We start from the raw sequence: 19,690 nt of genomic DNA, 5'->3' as shown, positions 1-19,690 counted from the left end.
TATCTATCCACCTCACCTGTTAATGTTGACTAAAATCTTATTATATTCCTAAACATTCTGACTGAATGAAAATATAGTATATGTATGAATTTAAACAAGAATTTAAATTGTGATACATTGTCACACATCATTCATATTGTTAAATGTAACTACCGGTATTGCAAAGTATAAAACAATATTGTAGAGCCATTCATTAATATCAGAGGTCATATCCATGGAGAGAATAAAATGTTTCTAAGTCAGCGATGAAGCGTGATACAGAACACTACATTCAACAATGTCCTTATAGGTGGAGATTAACAACACTGTACATTTAAATTAGAGAAGCTGTGTTGTCTTCACACGTGTAAGTTGTAAGATACGTGCGCTCTGTTAGTGTCATTGATGCCAAACATCAGGCAGCAGTCTGGGGTCACCACTTTCCCAATTCACACAGCGCACCGTCAGTCACTCTCCATCACCCCCCCCCCTCCACCTGTTCCCCTGAGACGTGACCATTGTCCCCAGCAATATGAAACACTGAGCATGTTGGCAGCTCCACACTCCTCATTGTCCTCCCAAGCTCTCCCATTGGCTATAGACTGTGAGAAACTCCAACAAGCCCAAGACCCACACATTCATATGCAGATTTGGGACTATATATAGGAGAGATGAAGCCAGAAGAGCATATTTTCTCTACACTGACCTCTACAGCACAGAGATCCAGCCATGGCACCTACAATCAATTCAGCTATGATCTACTCTAAGGAGAACCTGACTCTGACAAACAAGGTAAAGTGGAAGTTCAAATTAAACAACATTTATTCAATTGCATTGATTGATTGCTTATATTGTTTCAATTATGTCACACACCAGAATATAGGTTATTAATGCCTATACTTGTCTCTTCTTGCAGCTAAGAAAGCCAGTGGTGGAGAAGTTACGCAGAGATCGTATCAACAAACAGCATTGAGCAGCTCAAGTCTCTCCTGGTTCCAGAGATCCTCAACCAGCAGCCCGACTCCAAGCTGACAAAGCCGACATCCTGGAGATGACAGTTTGCATCCTGAGAACACCAGCAACATAACGAGCCAGCGAGCTCCTCTCCTGCTCAGCACCTGTCAATCAGGGTTACTCCAGGTGTGTCCACAGAGATTGTTCACTTCCTGTCTAAAGATGAGCTGAAGACACAGTCCCAGAGAGCCTGCTGAGCCACTTCCAGAGCCTGCAGCCATCTTCTGATAAGAACAGGAGGGAGAGTGACCGTCCTCAGTTGAGCTCCCAGTCCTCGACACAGTCATCAGCACTATGTGTTTGGCCTGGTATGGTTCCCAATCAGAGGCAGCTGTCTATCGTTGTCTCTGATTGAGAACCATACTTAGGTAGCCTGTTTTCCCACTGGTAGTTGTGGGTGGTTATTTTCTGTTTAGTGTTTGTTGCACCTGTCAGAACTGTTCCGGTTATTCCTTTTGTTATTTTGTATTCAGTGTTCAGTTTCGAATAAATAATATGAACACGTATCACGCTGCACCTTGGTCCTCACCTTCTTCCTCTGAATGCCGTTACAGAACCACCCACCCCCAAAGGACCAAGCAGCGTGGAGAAGAGGACTGGACATGGGAACAGGTGGAGGCAGCAGGAGAAGGGAACAGGAGATACGAGGGAACACGGCTGGCAAGGAAGCCCGAGAGGCAGCCCCAATTTTTGGGGGGGGCACACGGGGAGTGTGGCAGTCAGGTTGGAGACCTGAGCCCACTCCCCGTGCTTACCGTGGCGATCATGGGACTGGTCAGGCCCCGGGCTGTGGGGTGAAATTGGAGGTGAGCAAAGGAAGCGAAGCCGAGACTGTGAAGGAGTTGATGGGGAGATTGGAGGAGAGAGCAATGAGAGAGCTGCTGTGTTGGTGCATGAGGCACGACATCCGCCCGACGGAGCGTGTCCGCGATTTGATGTCACCTGAGTCAGCTCTCCATACTCGTCCTGAGGTGCGTGCTAGCCTTCTGGTGAAGACTGTGCCAGCCCCACGCACCAGGCCTCCTGTGCGCCTCCCTAGCCCTGCACGTCCTGTGCCAGCTCGGCGCTACAGCTCTCCAATACGTGCTCTGAGCCCGGTGCGCTACATTCCAGCTCCCCGCATCTGCCGGGCTAGGGTGAGGATCCAGCCAGGACGGAAGGTGCCAGCCCTGCTCTCCAGACCGCCAGTGCATCTCCTCGGGCCAGGATATCCTGCGTCGGCTCTGCGCACTGTGTCTCCCGTGTGTCTGCACAGCCCAGTGCGTCCAATGCCTGCGCCCCGCATGTGCCGGGCTAAAATCACCATCCAGCCAGGACGGGTTGTGCAGGCCCTTAGTTCGAGACCTCCAGTGCACCTCCACGGCCCGGTCTATCCTGTGCCTCCTCCAAGGACCAGGCTGTTTCTCCGTCTCCTCCCTCCAGGTTCTCCCTCCAGTCCGGAGCTGCCAGAGCCGCCCTCCAGTCCGGAGCTGCCAGAGCCGCCCTCCAGTCCGGAGCTGCCAGAGCCGCCCGTCAGTCCAGAGGCGCCACTCACTCCAGACTCGACCATCAGTCCAGTGGCGTCCTCTAGTCCGGGGTCGGCAGTGAGGGTTCCCGCTCCAGAGGCATTACTAAAGTGGGCCGAGCCAGAAGTGGAGCGGGGTCCACGTCCCTCACCAGAACCGCCACCGCGGGGTAATGCCCACCCAGACCCTCCCCTATAGGTTCAGGTTTTGCGGCCGGAGTCCGCACCTTTGGGGGGGGGGTACTGTCCCGCCCTGACCGTAGATTGCTTTGTATGTTTCTATTTTTTGTTTGGTCAGGGTGTGATGTGGGTGGGTATTCTATGTTTGTATGTCTATGTTTCCTATTTCTATGTGTTTGGCCTGGTATGGTTCCCAATCAGAGGCAGCTGTCTATCGTTGTCTCTGATTGAGAACCATACTTAGGTAGCCTGTTTTCCCCACTGGTAGTTGTGGGTTTTTTTTCTGTTTAGTGTTTGTTGCAGCCTGTCAGAACTGTTCCGGTTATTTCCTTTTGTTATTTTGTATTCAGGGTTCAGTTTTTCGAATAAAATAATATGAACACGTATCACGCTGCACCTGGTCCTCACCTTCTTCCTCTGAATGCCGTTACAACAGTTGGGTAAATATATCATAACTTGCTTTATTTAATAATTATTGTATTTACCCTCTAAGAAAGAGGTCAGAAATAACCCAAAAACCCCCCTCCCACCATTTCTATCCACTGAACAATAGAAAGTGTGCCTGATCACCATAGAAGACTCACAGGTGCTGGTGGACTGATGAGGACACTTAAACTTGGACTCTGCTCTCCAGCGTTCCCCACACTTTTCCCATTGAGAGAGCTTCCATAAACAAATACAACTGTGCCTTGTTTAAATGCTAAATTCATCCTACACAAGCTTCCTATCAAGCCCTTTGGGGGTGAAGCTCAATACAGAGATATTTCTTAAGCAACAGATAAAGACTCACTGTTACAGAGAGTCAATTCAAGCTGTAAATGTATGTTTTATACAAATAAAATTAATGTTTCTCAACCATGCCCCACAATAAAGACACCGAATAAGAAACATAAACCTAATTGCCATAATCTTGAAGAACGGCCACGTTACTTGCCTAAAAGTGCTTTTCAAAAATTGCAAAAAAAAAAAAAAATGATATCGTGAACATGCTTTTAGCAGATTTCTAAATGCAAGATCCAATATTAAAACATTAAATGTTGTGAGATTATCAGAAATATATCCATTGATTCCCCCACTAAGAGACCAGACCCCACTCTAAACCATCTGACGTCCAGCGGTAGAGGTCCTCAGTCTATTTGTCCCGTTGAGTGAGTTCTCCTCGGTTCCCACAATCCTCTCCATTCATGCCTTTCAATTGGAGAACAATAGAACGCTGTGTCTTATTACACATCATATTAGCTATTGAGTGAGAGCGGCACAGCTTCTTAATGTTGAAAGCACTATAAGATTGACAGTGCTAGTTGTTCTTGCCCAACACCTGGAATCATGATAATTATGATAAAACTAAAATAATTAAATATATCCTGAAACACTGAAAATACTTTATTTGAAACAGGTGCATCAATAAAAAATATATAAGTCATGTCTTCCTAAAGGAAGTCAGATTGATGATCACTTACAATCTCTATAGTTCATTACACCTTTTACTCACAAACAAGATATGATATGACTGTTTATGTTTTATATAAAAACAATTACTGTAAAGTAATCATGTTATGACTACGAATGTCTCTTAACATTATATTACTCTGTAGATTTTGAATGAAGCACCCAGAGGGTAAAATTAATGTATTGATTCAATTGAGTGTTGCATTCCAATGCAGTCAATATCATTCTGTATAGTCTTGGGTGATTACTTTATTGTTTCTGCATCAGCCACTTAATCTATGTGGAGTTTCATAAATCAAGTAATTTAACCATTTAATTTGTTGGAGGATATCTTTGTCAAGAAAAGAATGAAAGCAACAGACAAGAATATTTTCTTTTGAAGATTGTGCTATTTATTCAGAGATGACTCAATGAGTCACATCATCAATACTTAATTTAAGGGGAAATATTTCAAGAGAAATAACGTGATTAAACATCACAACAAGAACTTGAACAAATATCCAAGATATGATACTCTATCAAAGTATATAAGGATACACAGTTACTGTCTTTATGAAAATATGTACTCTTATCAGAGTATAGGATACACAGTTACTGTCTTTATGAAAGAAATGACACTCTATCAGAGTATAGGATACACAGTTACTGTCTTTATGAAAGACAACAGAATTGTTCAAAATTAACAAGGGTTTTTCAATTAGCATTTCTTTCTCCCATTTGCACTAAACACACATTCAAATAATGTGAGCGACAGTTCACAAATAAAGTATAATCTTAAAACAGGTCAAATACTGCTAATCACAGAGTGATGATAACAGGTATAATACCCAGTTTGTGTAAATATCCTCCTGGAGGAACATTGATGCTGTAGCTCAAGTTGATCCAATATCAAAAATTTATAACTGATACATTGCTTCACAGAAATATGCTCAATACAATGTCAATATGACTATATCTCTACACAAATGTAGTGGTAAAAAATAACTTAAATTTTTAGACCATAAAAACTGATTTTTCAAATACAATCACAACACAGATTGATGATATAGCATCCATTTTGGGTTAAAAGTTCTATAGAGAACATTCAAGTTATTGTGATCATGATATAACACAGTGGATAAATATAACCAACACGTTTCACAAAACATAAAGGTTTGATGATTTCAAATTAACACTACAAAAATGTAGTTTTCAAAGATCAGATTGTTTTCTTGTTAAAAACGCTTTTTAACTTCAGTACAACTGAAATGAAAAGTCTCATCACAGCAAGACTTTTAAAAAACTCCTGCATAAGCAGAAAACAAAGAAGATATTTACTTATACTCATTACTGTCCATGAAATGAATCTTAGACCAACATGGTCCATCCATTGTGTTGTCTGAGTGGAGCTCCAGTCTGTACGTCTCTACCAGGGCCTCCAGAGAGCGATGTTGACTGGACTCTTCTCTTTGCTGATGCTGTGCTGGGCTGGGGAGCTCAGCTGAGGAAGGTCACTCCCCCTCCTGTTCTTATCAGAGGATGGCTGCAGGCTCTGGAAGTGGCTCAGCAGTCTTCTCTGTGACTGTGACTTCAGCTCATCTTTAGACAGGACGTGAACAATCTCATGGACACACCTGGAGAATCCCTGATTGACAGGTGCTGAGCAGGAGGAGGAGCTCACTGGCTGGTTCTGTTGCTGTTGTCTCAGGATGCAAACTGTCATCTCCAGGATGTCGGCTTTGTCCAGCTTGGAGTCTGGCTGCTGGTTGAGGATCTCTGGAACCAGGAGAGACTTGAGCTGCTCAATGCTGTTGTTGATACGATCTCTGCGTAACTTCTCAACCACTGGCTTTCTTAGCTGCAAGAAGAGACGAGTCATCAAAACCTTGTTCTGGAATATGGCATTACTGAAGCAAATAAACACTCAATCAATACAATTAAATAAATGTCACTGAATTTTAATATTCAAATTACCTTGTTTGTCAGAGTCAGGTGCTCCTTAGAGTAGATCAAAGTTGAAGTGATTGTAGGTGCCATGGCTGGATCTCTGTGCTGTAGAGTTCTCTGTGTAGAGAAAATCTGATCTCTACTGGCTTCATCTCTCCTATATATTGTCCCAAATCTGCATATGAATGTGTGGGTCTTGGGCTTGTTGGAGTTTCTCACAGTCTATAGCCAATGGGAGAGTTTGGGAGGACAATGAGGAGTGTGGAGCTGCCACATGCTCAGTGTTCATATTTCTGGGGGACAATGGTCACGTCTCAGGGGAACAGGTGGAGGGGTGGGGGTGATGGAGAGTGGCTCACAGTGCGCTGTGTGAATCTGGGAAAGTGGTGACCCCCAGACTGCTGCCTGATGTTGGGATCAATGACACTGACAGAGCACACGCTCATCATCACAATTTACACGTGTGAGACTGACACAGATTCTCTACATGAGAATGTTGCAACACTTAATCCTTTCTGATGGTTGCATTGCAAAATAAAGTGTCAAATTTGACAGTCAAATATTTTAATATAGATTTTTAATATAGATTTCTAGCTATAATTAACAGAGACTTAAAGGACATTGTCACCTTTGAAACCTAATATTGTATAGTAATAAGTTAACTGTCATTTACCCTTGTACTGTATATATACAGGTAACTGCAAAAATAAAGGAAACACCAACACAAAGTGTTTTAATAGTATGTTGGGCCACCACAAGCCAGAACAGCTTCAATGCACCTTGACATAGATTCTACAAGTGTCTGGAACTCTATTGGAGGGATGATTCTTCAACGAGAAATTCCATAATTTGGTGTTTTGTTGATGGTGGTGGAAAACACTGTGTCAATCGCCGCTCCAGAATCTCCCGTAAGTGTTCAATTGGGTTGAGACCTGGTGACTGAGACGCCCATGGCATTTGGTTTACATCGTTTTTATGCTCATCAACCATTCAGGGACAACTCGTGCCCTGTGGATGGGGGCATTGTCGTCCTATTTGGCCATAGTCATGGTAGCCAAAACAATGGCCTGCCCAGCATTTCTATACATGACCCTAAGCATGATGGGATGTTAATTGCATAATTAATTCAGTTAACACACCTGTGTGGAAGCACCTGCTTTCAATATACTTTGCATCACTCATTTCCTCAAGTGTTTCCATTATCTTGGCAGTTACCTGTATGTTGCATTGCAATACTGCTCGTGTCTGTGTATTTGAAGATTTGGCAGACTACTGCTAGAGTAGAGTTCAAACGTAGCAGATGTGTCCTCTGTCTTGAGGCTACTGGTCAGTGTGAGTAGAGAGCTGATCTGAGTTTCCCACACTGAGCCCTGTGTGCTGTGATCAATGCATTACAAAAGCTGCTCAGTGGACCATTAGTGACGGCTATTGACTCTGTGTTGTACTAAAGACAGAGGCTGACATCACAGACCTTCTGGATTCTGGAGGGAAACTACCACTGGCTCCTTCCGTACTGTTGCATATATTTATTTCATTTTATTCAGATATTAAAATGTTTCAGACTACATTACTGAATATCATAACCTATCTTTTTTTGTGGACAATTATATTGTTATTAGTTGTTATATTGATGTAAAGAATGAAGCTGCCAATGACACTAAACTGTGACTCCGCTCTCCAGAGCTTTCCCACACTTTGTCCATTGATGGAAATATCTTTAAACAATAGAAGTGTGCCTTGTTAAATGCTAATTCTTCTCTTTATACAACCAATTCCCCAAAGGTGCCTGGTGATAAACTTGGTAGTTAAATATGACTCCATTTCAATATGACTCAACTGCAAGTGTGCTAGGCACAAGAGTGAAACAACAGCCATGCGACAGCCATGATCAATTATCACCTAATTACTGATGCCTTTTTGAATCAGCAAACCAATTAGTGCAATGTTGTGATTTATCAGAAGTTGAGCATGTTACTGACTTGACTTTAGCCACGACAACATCTGTTTAATCTGATACACATCTTAAAAGAATAGTTGTATTGCAGTAAGTCAGGATATAATGGATATAATAGTTTTAGCCCTGTAACGTCATTGGTGCTTGAACACATTCCGCTAACAATACAGTAAAAGGTTTTCTGTGGTTTTCTGAGCTGTTCAAGGATTTCTGTGGTTTTCTGAGCTGTTCAAGGTGTACAACGTTCTAAGTACCGCATTGTGTGTTTATTCTTGCACTATCTAAGTAAGTTATTCACTTATGTTATGTCAGTTTTCTTTAACACACCGGGCCTGGACTGTACACGTATTCACTTCCTGGTTTCTTACTTTCCATTTGATGCTTTCTTGTGCTATAAAATGTACCAAATGTTGGCTTGTTGACTGTCCAAGTTCACAAGCTACTGTAGAGGTATGAATGGCCCTTTAGTATAATATATTTTCCCGTTTTTCTGGTATTTCATGTCAGGAGCATAAAACGGAGAGAAGAAATCATTCCTACATGAGATATAACATACAGTATGTACCTAATGCCGTCATCCCTCTGGGGTTTGCCAATGGAAAGATGTGCTTTGAATACAACACGAAAAGACACGTGAAATATATGCTGAAAATATTTATTTAGTCTTTGAATTAAACACTTTAGGCACATTTAAAAACACTTTAGGCACATTTGTGTATTAGGCACATTTATATATGTGTGAAGCCATTCATTAGTAGTTGAAAACAAAATAAACAGTACGTTTTAAGATAACAATCATAACATTTCCTCTTAGTGTAAAGGCTAGCAGGGTTCAAATTCGACATTGACTCACATACCCTAAAAAAGTGGGATGAACCAATGGTCACATTTTCCATACTTCTACATTGTAACAAGAGTGCCCAGCACTCGCTAACTCGAACTCTGAGGACAAGTGTTTACAATCAGAGTAACCAGCTCTGCTCTCTTCCAGGTAGCAGAGATCACCAAACACATCCAAGGTTGACTTTCTCATAGAAAGGATAGAGCAGTACGACTGCTAATAACAATGCATGCAAATGCATTTCCAAATCATTTCGACAGAATTGAAATATACACAAACTAAGCTTCACAAAATCACTGTAATTTTAGACAAAACCTATTTTGGACTTATTATTCATTTAACTATGTCTCTCTGTCAGTTGCGATCCAGTGTCGGCCAATCAGTTGCAGTCTACATCTATAGCAGCGCCTCAAGGGAATACATTAAGCCAACGCCACAGTAAATGTCAGCAGGGTCCTTGACCTCTGAACTGGAACCTCCACGTCCATGCATCTCTCAACTCATTGTTCAAAGCAGAGTGGTACAATGTCCTCCTCTGGAGAGGGAAAGAGACGCAGTATGTCCCTGGAATATTTGGAATAGCCCGTGGGTGACAGCAAGGCCTTCTTCGGAGTGAAAAAGGACACCGTTTTCTCAAGAATAGGAGAAATGGGAGATGTAGGGATCCCGTTCTGGAGGTGTTCTCCAATAACTATCTTCAGTTTCTCCACACCGCCGCTGCACTTCCTCTCCAGCAGAGAGAGTTTACACCTGAAAAACAACACAAGACAATCATGAACACCTCTTCTCGCTCACAGAGTTTATATTAGTTCAAAACTCTTACAACCTGAAGTATTTCAATGTAATTCATCATGAGTTTACCTAATGTGCTGATCTTTCACGTTCATGCTGTTCTGAAGAGCGATGTCCAAGTAGGCAGGCATTTTCAGATGTTGGCCTTGAGTTTGCAGCTCGTCAATAAAGTGGAGATGTGGTTCTTGGTAGGTCTTGACGGTGGTCTAGAGTTTGTGTTCTGGTAGCGCCTCTGTTCTGCTCTGTTGCGGCTGGTCTTGGGTCAGCTGATGCTTAGAGAGTCTTCATTAGGGAGCTCTGCATCTCCACGTTGTATTTATGTGCCTCCTTCTGCGCTGTCTCACGCTCTGCAGCCAATCAGAGTGCTCCGATGGTGGGACAATGGTCAGTGGGAATAATAGCTGATTCCTCACAGGACAGGTGGGATGTTTTTTTATTATGCCATATGCCAAAGAGGTCGGCCACAGTAGTCCCTGGGAACCTGTCTATGCCCATGAGTACACAGACAAATCATGTTCCCATGTCAAGTTTTGATACAAATCAACAAAATGCAAATATGACACGTATGCTAGGATCACAAGTCTTTCTGCTCCTAGCCAACTATCATTGCAGTAGATTACAATGATATATGTGTGTACTATATCTCCGATATGGCCTTTTTACAGTAAGTTGGTCATGTCAAGAATCAAATAGATAACCTAGGCAATCTTATTTGCTGATATTAATTGGGAAATCTTTGGTCGCTGACGGTTGAGATACATAATCAACTTTCCTGGTATCCATAATATGGGGTCAATTTGTAAACTTTCTCTTCATAGTACATAGTACACACATATATAATTTTAAGAGTTTCTTTATTAAAGATCTTGTCAAAATATTGTGCAATTCCTTAAAGTGTTTCCAAATGGAGTTATATGGGATCCAGATAGTTTGGCTGTAGGCAGTGGTGGAGAAAGTACCCAATTGTCATACTTGAGTAAAAGTACAAATACATTAATAGAAAATGACTCAAGTGAAAGTCATCCAGTAAAATACTACTTGAGTAAAAGTCTAAAAGTATTTGATTTAAAATACATTTAAGTATCAAAAGTAAATGTAATTAAAAAATATATACTTACATATCAAAAGTAAAAGAAAAAGTATAAATAATTTCAAAATCCTTATATTAGGCAAACCAGACGGCGCGATTTTCTTGTTTTTAAAATGTACAGAAAGTCAGGGGCACACTCCAAAACTCAGATATAATTTACAAAGGAGGCATTTGTGTTTAGTGAGTCCTCCAGATCAGAGGCAGTAGGGATGACCGCCAGATCAGAGGCAGTAGGGATGACCGCCAGATCAGAGGCAGTAGGGATGACCGCCAGATCAGAGGCAGTAGGGATGACCAGGGATGTTCTCCTGATAAGTGCGTGAAATTGACAATTTTCCTGTCCTGTTAAGCATTCAAAATGTAACGAGTAGTTTTGGTGTCAGGGAAAATGTATGGAGTAAAAAGTACATTATTTTCTTTAGAAATGTAGTGAAGTAAAAGTAAAAGTTGTCAAAAATATAAATAGTATATAAGTACAGATAACACCCAAAAACTACTTAAGTAAAAATACTTTAAAGTACTACTTAAGTATTTACAGCACTGCCTGTAGGTACTAGACTGCCTTATAAACCAATCCCCTCCCTTGCTTGCTGTGCATGGGCACAGCCAGTGGGACTTTGTGAGAGCAGACACACTTCTATTGTGTGTCAGGGCTCAGCAGACGGCATGCAGAAGTGTGGGAAGCCGTGTGTCCCTTTGGCTCCCAGCTCCAGGAAGAGGAGGGCGTGTGACTGGGGCACGCTCAGCATTGTGCAGGGAGCCAGCTGTGCTGTCGAGCTCAGAGGAGGGAAGTTTTCTGCCTGGGGCTTCTATGAAACCTGAGCCTGTAGACAGACAGAAGATCATCATCACCTCAGAGTTGTTGCACTTAGATGGAGTCACATTACCTCGGAGGTAATCTGCTAGAGACAGATCAGTGTGAAATGACTCCAATCTGATTGATACTATTTCTCAAAGACTGTCAGTAAAAACTTTAATAAAAATTAAATACAATTTTAGTAGCCAACAAGCATTTTACATAATGTGCTGTAATCCTATACATTTTAGAAACTTGTCAGTCTCACACGTGTAAATTGTAATAATGAGGAGTGTGCTCTGTTAGTGTCATTGATCCCAACATCAGGCAGCAGATCTAGGGGTCACCACTTTCCCAGATTCACACAGTGCTCTGTGAGTGACTCTCCATCACCCTCCACCCCTCCACCTGTTCCCCTGAGACGTGACCATTTTCCCCCAGCAATAAGAACGCTGAGCATGTGGCAGCTCCACACTCCTCATTGTCCTCCCAAGCTCTCCCATTGGCTACACACTGTGAGAAACTCCAACAAGCCCAAGACCCACACATTCATATGCAGATTTGGGACTATATATAGGAGAGTAGGGATCAGATTCTCTCTACACAGACCTCTACAGCACAGAGATCCAGTCATGGTACCTACAATCACTTCAACTATGATCTACTCTAAGGAGCACCTGACTCTGACAAACAAGGTAAATTGAAGATTCAAATTCAATGACATTGATTCAGTTGTATTGGTTGATTGTTTATTTGATTCAATAATGTCACACACCAGAATAATCGTATTAATGATTCCTCTTCTGTTCTTGCAGCTAAGAAAGCCAGTGGTGGAGAAGTTATGCAGAGATCGTATCAACAACAGCATTGAGCAGCTCAAATCTCTCCTGGTTCCAGAGATCCTCAACCAGCAGCCCGACTCCAAGCTGGACAAAGCCGATATCCTGGAGATGACCGCTTGCTTCCTGCAATGACAGCAACAGAACCAGCCAGTGAGCTCATGCTCAGCACCTGTCAATCAAGGTTACTCCAGGTGTGTCCAAGAGATTGTTCTCTTCCTGTCTAAGGATGAGGTGAAGACATAGTCCCAGAGAAGACTGCTGAGCCACTTCCAGAGCCTGCAGCCATCCTCTGATAAGAACAGGAGTGAGATTGACCATCCTCAACTGAGCTCCCCAGCCCAGCACAGCATCAGCAAAGAGAAGAGTCCAGTCAACATCGCCCTCTGGAGGCCCTGGTAGAGACCTACAGACTGGAGCTCCACTCAGACAAACACAATGGATGGACCATGTTGGTCTAAGATTCATTTCATGGACATGTAATGAGTATAAGTTAATATCTTCTTTGTTTTCTGCTTATGCAGGAGTTTTTAAAAGTCTTGCTGTGATTGAAGCATTTAATTTCAGTTGTACTGAAGTTAAAACGTTTTTCCAAGAAAACAATCTGATTTTGAAAACTACATTTTTGTAGTGTTAATTGAAATCATCATAACTTTATGTTTTGTGAAACATGTTGCTTATGTTGATAATGTGTTTTTATTCATGATCAACAATAACTTGAATGGTTCTCTATGAGAATTTTAACCCAAATGGATGCTATATCATCAATCTGTTTGTGATTGTGTTTGAAAATCTGTTTTTATGGTCTAAAAATTAGAGTAATTTTTTTACCTCTACATTTGTGTAGTGATATAGTCATATTGACATTGTATTGAGCATCTTCTGTGAAGCATGTATCAGTTATATATTTCATGTTGATCAACTTGAGCTACAGCATCAATGTTTTCCGGAGGATTATTACCCAAACTGGGTATTATACCTGTTATCATCACTCTGTGATTAGAGTATTTGACCTGTTTTAAGATTATCTTTATTTGTGAAACTGTCGCTCACATTATTTGAATAATGTATTTAGTGCAAATGGAGAACAAATGTCTAATTGAAAAACCCTTGTTAATTTTGAACAATTCTGTTGTCTTTCATAAAGACAGTAACTGTGTATCCTATACTCTGATAGAGTATCATGTCTTGGAGATTCGGTCAAGTTTTTGTTGTGATGTTTAATCACGTTATTTCTCTTGAAATTTTCCCTTAAATTAAGCTATTGATGATGTGACTCATGTCAGTCATTCTGAATAAATACGAAATATGAAATATGAAATATTTTTGTCTGTTGCTTTATTCTTTTCTTGACAAAGATAATCCTCCTCCAACTCATTAAATGGTTAAATTACTGATTTATGAAATTCCACATAGATTAAGTGGCTGATTCAAAAACAATAAAAGTAATCACCCAAGACTATACAGAATGATATTAACTGCATTGGAATGCAACACTCAATTGAATCAATACATTATTTGTACCTCTGGGTGCTTCATTCAAAATCTACAGAGTAATATCAATGTTAAGAGACATTTAGTCATACATGATTACTTTACAGTAATTGTTTTATATAAAACATAACAGTCATATCATATTTGTTGTAGTAAGGTGTAATGAACTATAGAGATGTAAGTGATCATCATTCTGACTTCCTTAGGAGACATGACTTATATATTTTTTATTGATGCACCTGTTTCAAATTAATGTATTTTAGTGTTTCAGGATATATTTAATTATTTTAGTTTAGTCATAATATATCACTGATTCCAGGTGTTGGGCAAAAACTAGCACTGTCATCTTAGTGCTTTAAACATTAAGAGCAGCTGTGCGCCTCAAACTCAATAGCTAATATGTGTGTAATAAGACACACTTCTATTGTCCTCCATTGAAAGCAGTGAATGGAGAGAATGTGGGAAACGCGAGGAGAACTCACTCACGGGACAATAGACTGGGACCTCTACCCTGGACTGTCAGAGGCTAGAGTGGGGTCTGGGTCTCTTGGGGAATCAATGGATATATTTCTGATAATCCACAACATTTAATGTTTACTATTTGGGTCTTGAATTTAGAAATCTGCTAAAAAATGTGTCTAAAAAATGTTCAAGAATTTTTTTTTTGCATTTTGAAAAGCACTTTGGCAGTACAGCCCCTTCTTCAAGATTAATGCAATTAGTTATGTTTTTATTCTGGTTTTTTGTGGGCATGGTTGAAAACATTATATTTATTTGTATAAAACATACATTTACAGCTTGAATTGACTCTCTGTAACAGTGAGTCTTTATCTGTTGCTAGAAATATCTCTGTTTTGAGCTTCACCCCAGGGCTTGATAGAACTGCTTGTGTAGAGATGAATTACCATTTAACAAGGCACAGTTGTATTGTTAGTGGAAGCTCTCTCAATGGGAAAAGTGTGGGAAAGCTCTGGAGAGCAGAGTCACAGTTTAGTGTCTCATCAGTCCCACAGCACCTGTGAGTCTCTATGGTGAATAGGCACACTTCTATTGTTCAGTGGATAGAATGGTGGGGGGAAATACAATAATTATTAAATAAAGCAAATTCTAATTTATTTAACCAAAGTTATGATAGGCTTTTTCTATCATGATGATGGACTTGGTTTTATTCAGTAAATTTATGTAGTTCAGTGTTTGTATGATAACAATGAACAGTCTCAATTCTAATTATGCACACAAAAGTTAACCCTTTGTCGATTTATATGAAACAAATCACAGACATAATTTTCAACAGAGTACTCAAAATCATGTGTTTTATACCATTAAAGGATGAATATGTATTTATAAAGCTGTATCTTGCTAGTATAATCTTGCCAGTGCTGATCTTTCCCTCCAAAATCAGAAGGTCTGTGATGTCAGCCTCAGTCTTTAGTACACACAAGAGCAAATAGCCGTCACTAATGGTCCACTGAGCAGCTTTTGTAATGCATTGATCACAGCACACAGGACTCAGTGTGGGAAACTCAGATCAGCTCTCTACTCACACTGACCAGTAGCCTCAAGACAGAGGACACTTGCTACGTTTGAACTCCAGAATGCTTGACCTTATAACTACTAATACGGAGTTCAGAGAACCTTGCTATTGATACTGATGACCCTAAAATACTGAAAATCAAGGTATACATTATCCTGGTATCTATCCACTCACCTGTTAATGTTGACTAATCTTATATATTCCTAAACATTCTGACTGAATGAAAATATAGATATGTATGAATTTAAACAGGAATTAAAATTGTGAAACATTGTCACATATATCAATATTGTTAAATGTAACTACCGGTATGTGCAAAGTAAAACCATATTGTAGAGTCATTCATTAATATCAGAGGTCATATCCATGGAGAGAATAAATGTTTCTAGTCAGTGATGAAGCGTGGATCCAGAACACTACATTCAACAATGTCCTTATAGGTGGAGATTAACAACACTGTACTTTTAATTAGAGAAGCTGTGTCAGTCTCACACGTGTAAGTTGTGATGATGAACGTGCGCTCTGTTAGTGTCATTGATGCCAACATCAGGCAGCAGTCTGGGGTCACCACTTTCCCAGATTCACACAGCGCACCGTCAGTCACTCTCCATCACCCCCCACCCCTCACCTGTTCCCTGAGACGTGACCATTGTCCCAGCAATAAGAACGCTGGGCATGTGGCAGCTCCACACTTTCATTGTCCTCCCAAGCTCTCCCATTGGTACAGACTGTGAGAAACTCCCAAGCCCAAGACCCACACATTCATATGCAGATTTGTGACTATATATAGGAGAGATGAAGCCAGTAGAGATCAGATTCTCTCTACACGAGAATTCTACAGCACAGAGATCCAGTCATGGCACCTACAATCACTTCAACTATGATCTACTCTAAGGAGCACCTGACTCTGACAAACAAGGTAAATTGAAGATTCAAATTCAATGACATTTATTCAATTGTATTGATTGATTGTTAATCTGTTTCAATAATGTCACACCAGAATAAGGTTATAATGCTCTTCTTGTCTCTTCTTGCAGCTATGAAGCCCAGTGGTGGAGAAGTTATGCGAGATGTATCAACAACAGCATTGAGCAGCTCAAGTCTCTCCTGGTTCCAGAGATCCTCAACCAGCAGCCCGACTCCAAGCTGGAAAAAGCCAACATCCTAGAGATGACAGTTTGCTTCCTAAGATGACAGCAACAGAACCAGCCAGTGAGCTCCTCCTCCTGCTCAGCACCTGTCAATCAGGGATTCTCCAGGTGTGTCCATGAGATTGTTCACTTCCTGTCTAAAGGTGAGCAGAAGTCACAGTCCCAGAGAAGCCTGCTGAGCCACTTCCAGAGCCTGAAGCCATCCTCTGATAAGAACAAGAGGGAGATTGACCATCCTCAGCTGAGCTCCCCAGCCTTGCACAGCATCAGCCAAGACAAGAGTCCAGTCAACATCGCTCTCTAGAGGCCCTGGTAGAGACCTACAGACTGGAGCTCCACTCAGACAAACACAATGGATGGACCATGTTGGTCTAAGATTCATTTCATGGACAGTAATGAGTATAATAAATATATTCTTCATCTTCTGCTTATGCAGGAGTTTTTAAAAGTCTTGCTGTGAGACGTTTAATTAAAGTTGTACTGAACAAGTTAACGTTTTCTGAGAAAATGATCAAATCGATAATTGAAATATCGTTAATGTTTTGTGAAACGTGTTGATTATTTTGATCGTGTTTTTATATTCATGATCAACAATAACTTTAATGCTCCTCCATGAGAACTTTTAACCCACAATAGATATGATATAATCAATCTGTTTGTGATTATCTATGACTGATCTGTTTGAAGGTCAAAATGTATAAGGCATAAACCTATTGCCTCTACATTTGTGTAGTGATATAGTCATATTGACATTGTATTGAGCATCTTCTGTGAAGCATGTATCAGTTCTATATTTGATATTGATCAACTTGAGCTACAGCATCAATGTTCCTCCATGAGGATTATTTACCCAAACTGGGTATTATACCTGTTATCATCACTCTGTGATTAGCAGTATTTGACCTGTTTTTCAGAAAATGTTGCTCACATTAAATTAATAGTTTGTATATTGCATTGAAAAACCCTTGTTTTTTAAAAACAGTTATATTGCATTTTATAAAGACAGTCATTGTGTATCTTATACTAGAGTATCATGTCTTGGAGACCTCTCCAGGTTCTTGTGATGTTTAATCACTTTATTTCTGTTGAAATATTTACCTTAAATTAAAGTATTCAATGATGTGACTCAGTGAGTCAGTCTGAATAAATACACAATATTTCCTGAAATGAAATATTCTTGTCTGTTACTTCATTCTCCTCTTCTGAGAAGTTTCCAACATAGTTACATTTCTGATTTATGATATTCCACATGTAAAAGCAAGAAAGCCTACCTTGACCCAAAACTGTACACACTGATCTAGAAAGCATTAGAATACAACACTGAATCTACTGTACATACATCTGGGTGCTTCATTCAAAATCTATCAAGTAAGCAGTGGTGGGAAAAGTACGAAATTGTCGTACTTGTCATAAGTAAATTCTATACATCAAATTCCTTATATTAAGCAAACCAGAAGTAACGATGTTCTTGTTTTTTAAATTATGGACAGACAAGGCACACTCCACCACTAATTTACAAACACAGTATTTGTGTTTAATGAGTCCGCCAGATCAGAGGCTGTAGGGATGACAATGTGTTATATTGATAAGTGCGTGAATTGGTGTCAGGCGGTGGGTGTAGCTGGTGCATGCAGTCAGGAGCAGGAGAGCAAAGGTGAGTGAACAATGCGCTTTACTCAAGAAAATAACACAAGTAACAGTACCAATGTGCGAACAATAACGGTTGCCACAAAACACGGATGAAAACAGCACCCGGACAAAACCTGCCGGAAACGTACCGACCTGAACAATAAACAATCACACACAAAGACATGGGGGAAACAGAGGGTTAAATACAGGACCAGTAATTGTGAAATGAAAACCAGGTGTGTGGGAAACAAAAACAAAAACAATGGAAAATGAAAAGTGGATCGGCGATGGCTAGAAGACCGTCGACGTCGACCGCCGAGCACCGCCCGAACAAGGAGAGGAACCGACTTCGGTGGAAGTAGTGACAATTGGACGATATTGATGTCCTGCCTGAGCATTCGAAATGTTACGAGTACTTTTGGGTGCCAGAGAAAATGTACGGGAGTAAAAAGTACATATTGTCTTTAGGAATGTAGTGGAGTAAATGTAAAATGTGTCAAAAATATGAATAGAAAAGTAAAGTACAGATACCCTAAAAAACTACTTAAGTAGTACTTAAGTATTTTTGATTTAAGTTCTTTACCCCACTGCAAGTAAGACACAAGTTCAGAGACATTTCTATCCATACATAATGATTTTACATTCATTTGTTTTATTTCACATGTGAAATGAATTATAGAGCGATAATTATTCATAATTATGGAGGCATGACTGTTTTTTAGTTTGTTGCTGATATCCCTATTTTACATGTATTTTCAGTCATCATTCCAGTCATCTTGATGTTTGCTTAGTATGATATTTACATTGAATTAAAGCCTGATAATCTGAAATAATCTCATACCGTACATATTGTTACCATTGTCACCAAGATCACCATTCCTTAAATGTGTCACACCCTGATCTGTTTCACCAGTCCTTGTGATTGTCTCCACCCACCTCCAGGTGTCGCCCATCTTCCCCATTATCCCCTGTGTACTTATACCTGTGTTCTCTGTTTGTCTGTTGCCAGTTCGTCTTGTTTGTCAAGTCAACCAGTCTCTCTTTTTCTCGCTCTCCTGGTTTTGACCCTTGCCTGTCCTGACTCTGAGCCCGCCTGCCTGCCCCTGAGCCTGCCTGCCGACCTGTACCTTTTCCCCACCTCTGGATTGTTGACCTCTGCCTTCCCTGACCCTGCCTGCCGTCCGGTACCGTTGCCCCACCTCTGGTTTACTGACCCCTGCCTGCCTTGACCTGTCTATTGCCTGTCCCTGTTGGAATATTAAACCATTGTCAATTCAACGTGTCAGCATCTGTGTCTTACCTTGATTCCTGATCAAATGTGATGATGTACCTGGTGGGCTGATTAGTGAAGTAACAAGAAAATCAATATCAATATTTACAAATAATGTATTCTATTATCTATTAGGCTAAAGCAATCATGTGTTATTAAGAGCACCTACACTTAATGGTTTAATTCCTTTACAAATTGTACTCCGGACACCAGAGATGGACTTGATGCGGAGGTTGGCTCAGAAATGA

The 19,690-nt window shown here is 40.6% G+C and overlaps 1 long non-coding RNA gene and 4 pseudogenes across 1 annotated transcript; 3 read left to right on the top strand and 2 right to left on the bottom strand.

The window, feature by feature from the left end:
• The first annotated feature begins 613 nt into the window (after nucleotides 1-613).
• LOC111969623 (transcription factor HES-5-like) lies at nucleotides 614-1,791 on the top strand (annotated as a pseudogene).
• A 3,587-nt stretch (nucleotides 1,792-5,378) lies between these two features.
• LOC111969835 (transcription factor HES-5-like) lies at nucleotides 5,379-6,219 on the bottom strand (annotated as a pseudogene).
• A 2,426-nt stretch (nucleotides 6,220-8,645) lies between these two features.
• Nucleotides 8,646-10,140, bottom strand: LOC139028337 (uncharacterized). Its single transcript, XR_011480521.1, has 2 exons — nucleotides 9,709-10,140; nucleotides 8,646-9,597 (listed from the first exon to the last, which is right to left on the bottom strand). It is a non-coding gene; the product is annotated as an uncharacterized lncRNA (long non-coding RNA).
• Nucleotides 10,141-12,118: 1,978 nt separating this feature from the next.
• LOC111970603 (transcription factor HES-5-like) lies at nucleotides 12,119-13,302 on the top strand (annotated as a pseudogene).
• A 2,924-nt stretch (nucleotides 13,303-16,226) lies between these two features.
• LOC139028336 (transcription factor HES-5-like) lies at nucleotides 16,227-17,715 on the top strand (annotated as a pseudogene).
• Nucleotides 17,716-19,690: the final 1,975 nt, after the last annotated feature.

This window comes from Salvelinus sp. IW2-2015, linkage group LG11 (genome assembly GCF_002910315.2).
Source record: "Salvelinus sp. IW2-2015 linkage group LG11, ASM291031v2, whole genome shotgun sequence".
NCBI lineage: Eukaryota > Metazoa > Chordata > Actinopteri > Salmoniformes > Salmonidae > Salvelinus > Salvelinus sp. IW2-2015.
The sequence above is the reverse complement of the archived record's forward strand: the minus strand, read 5'-3'. Positions and strand labels throughout refer to the sequence as shown.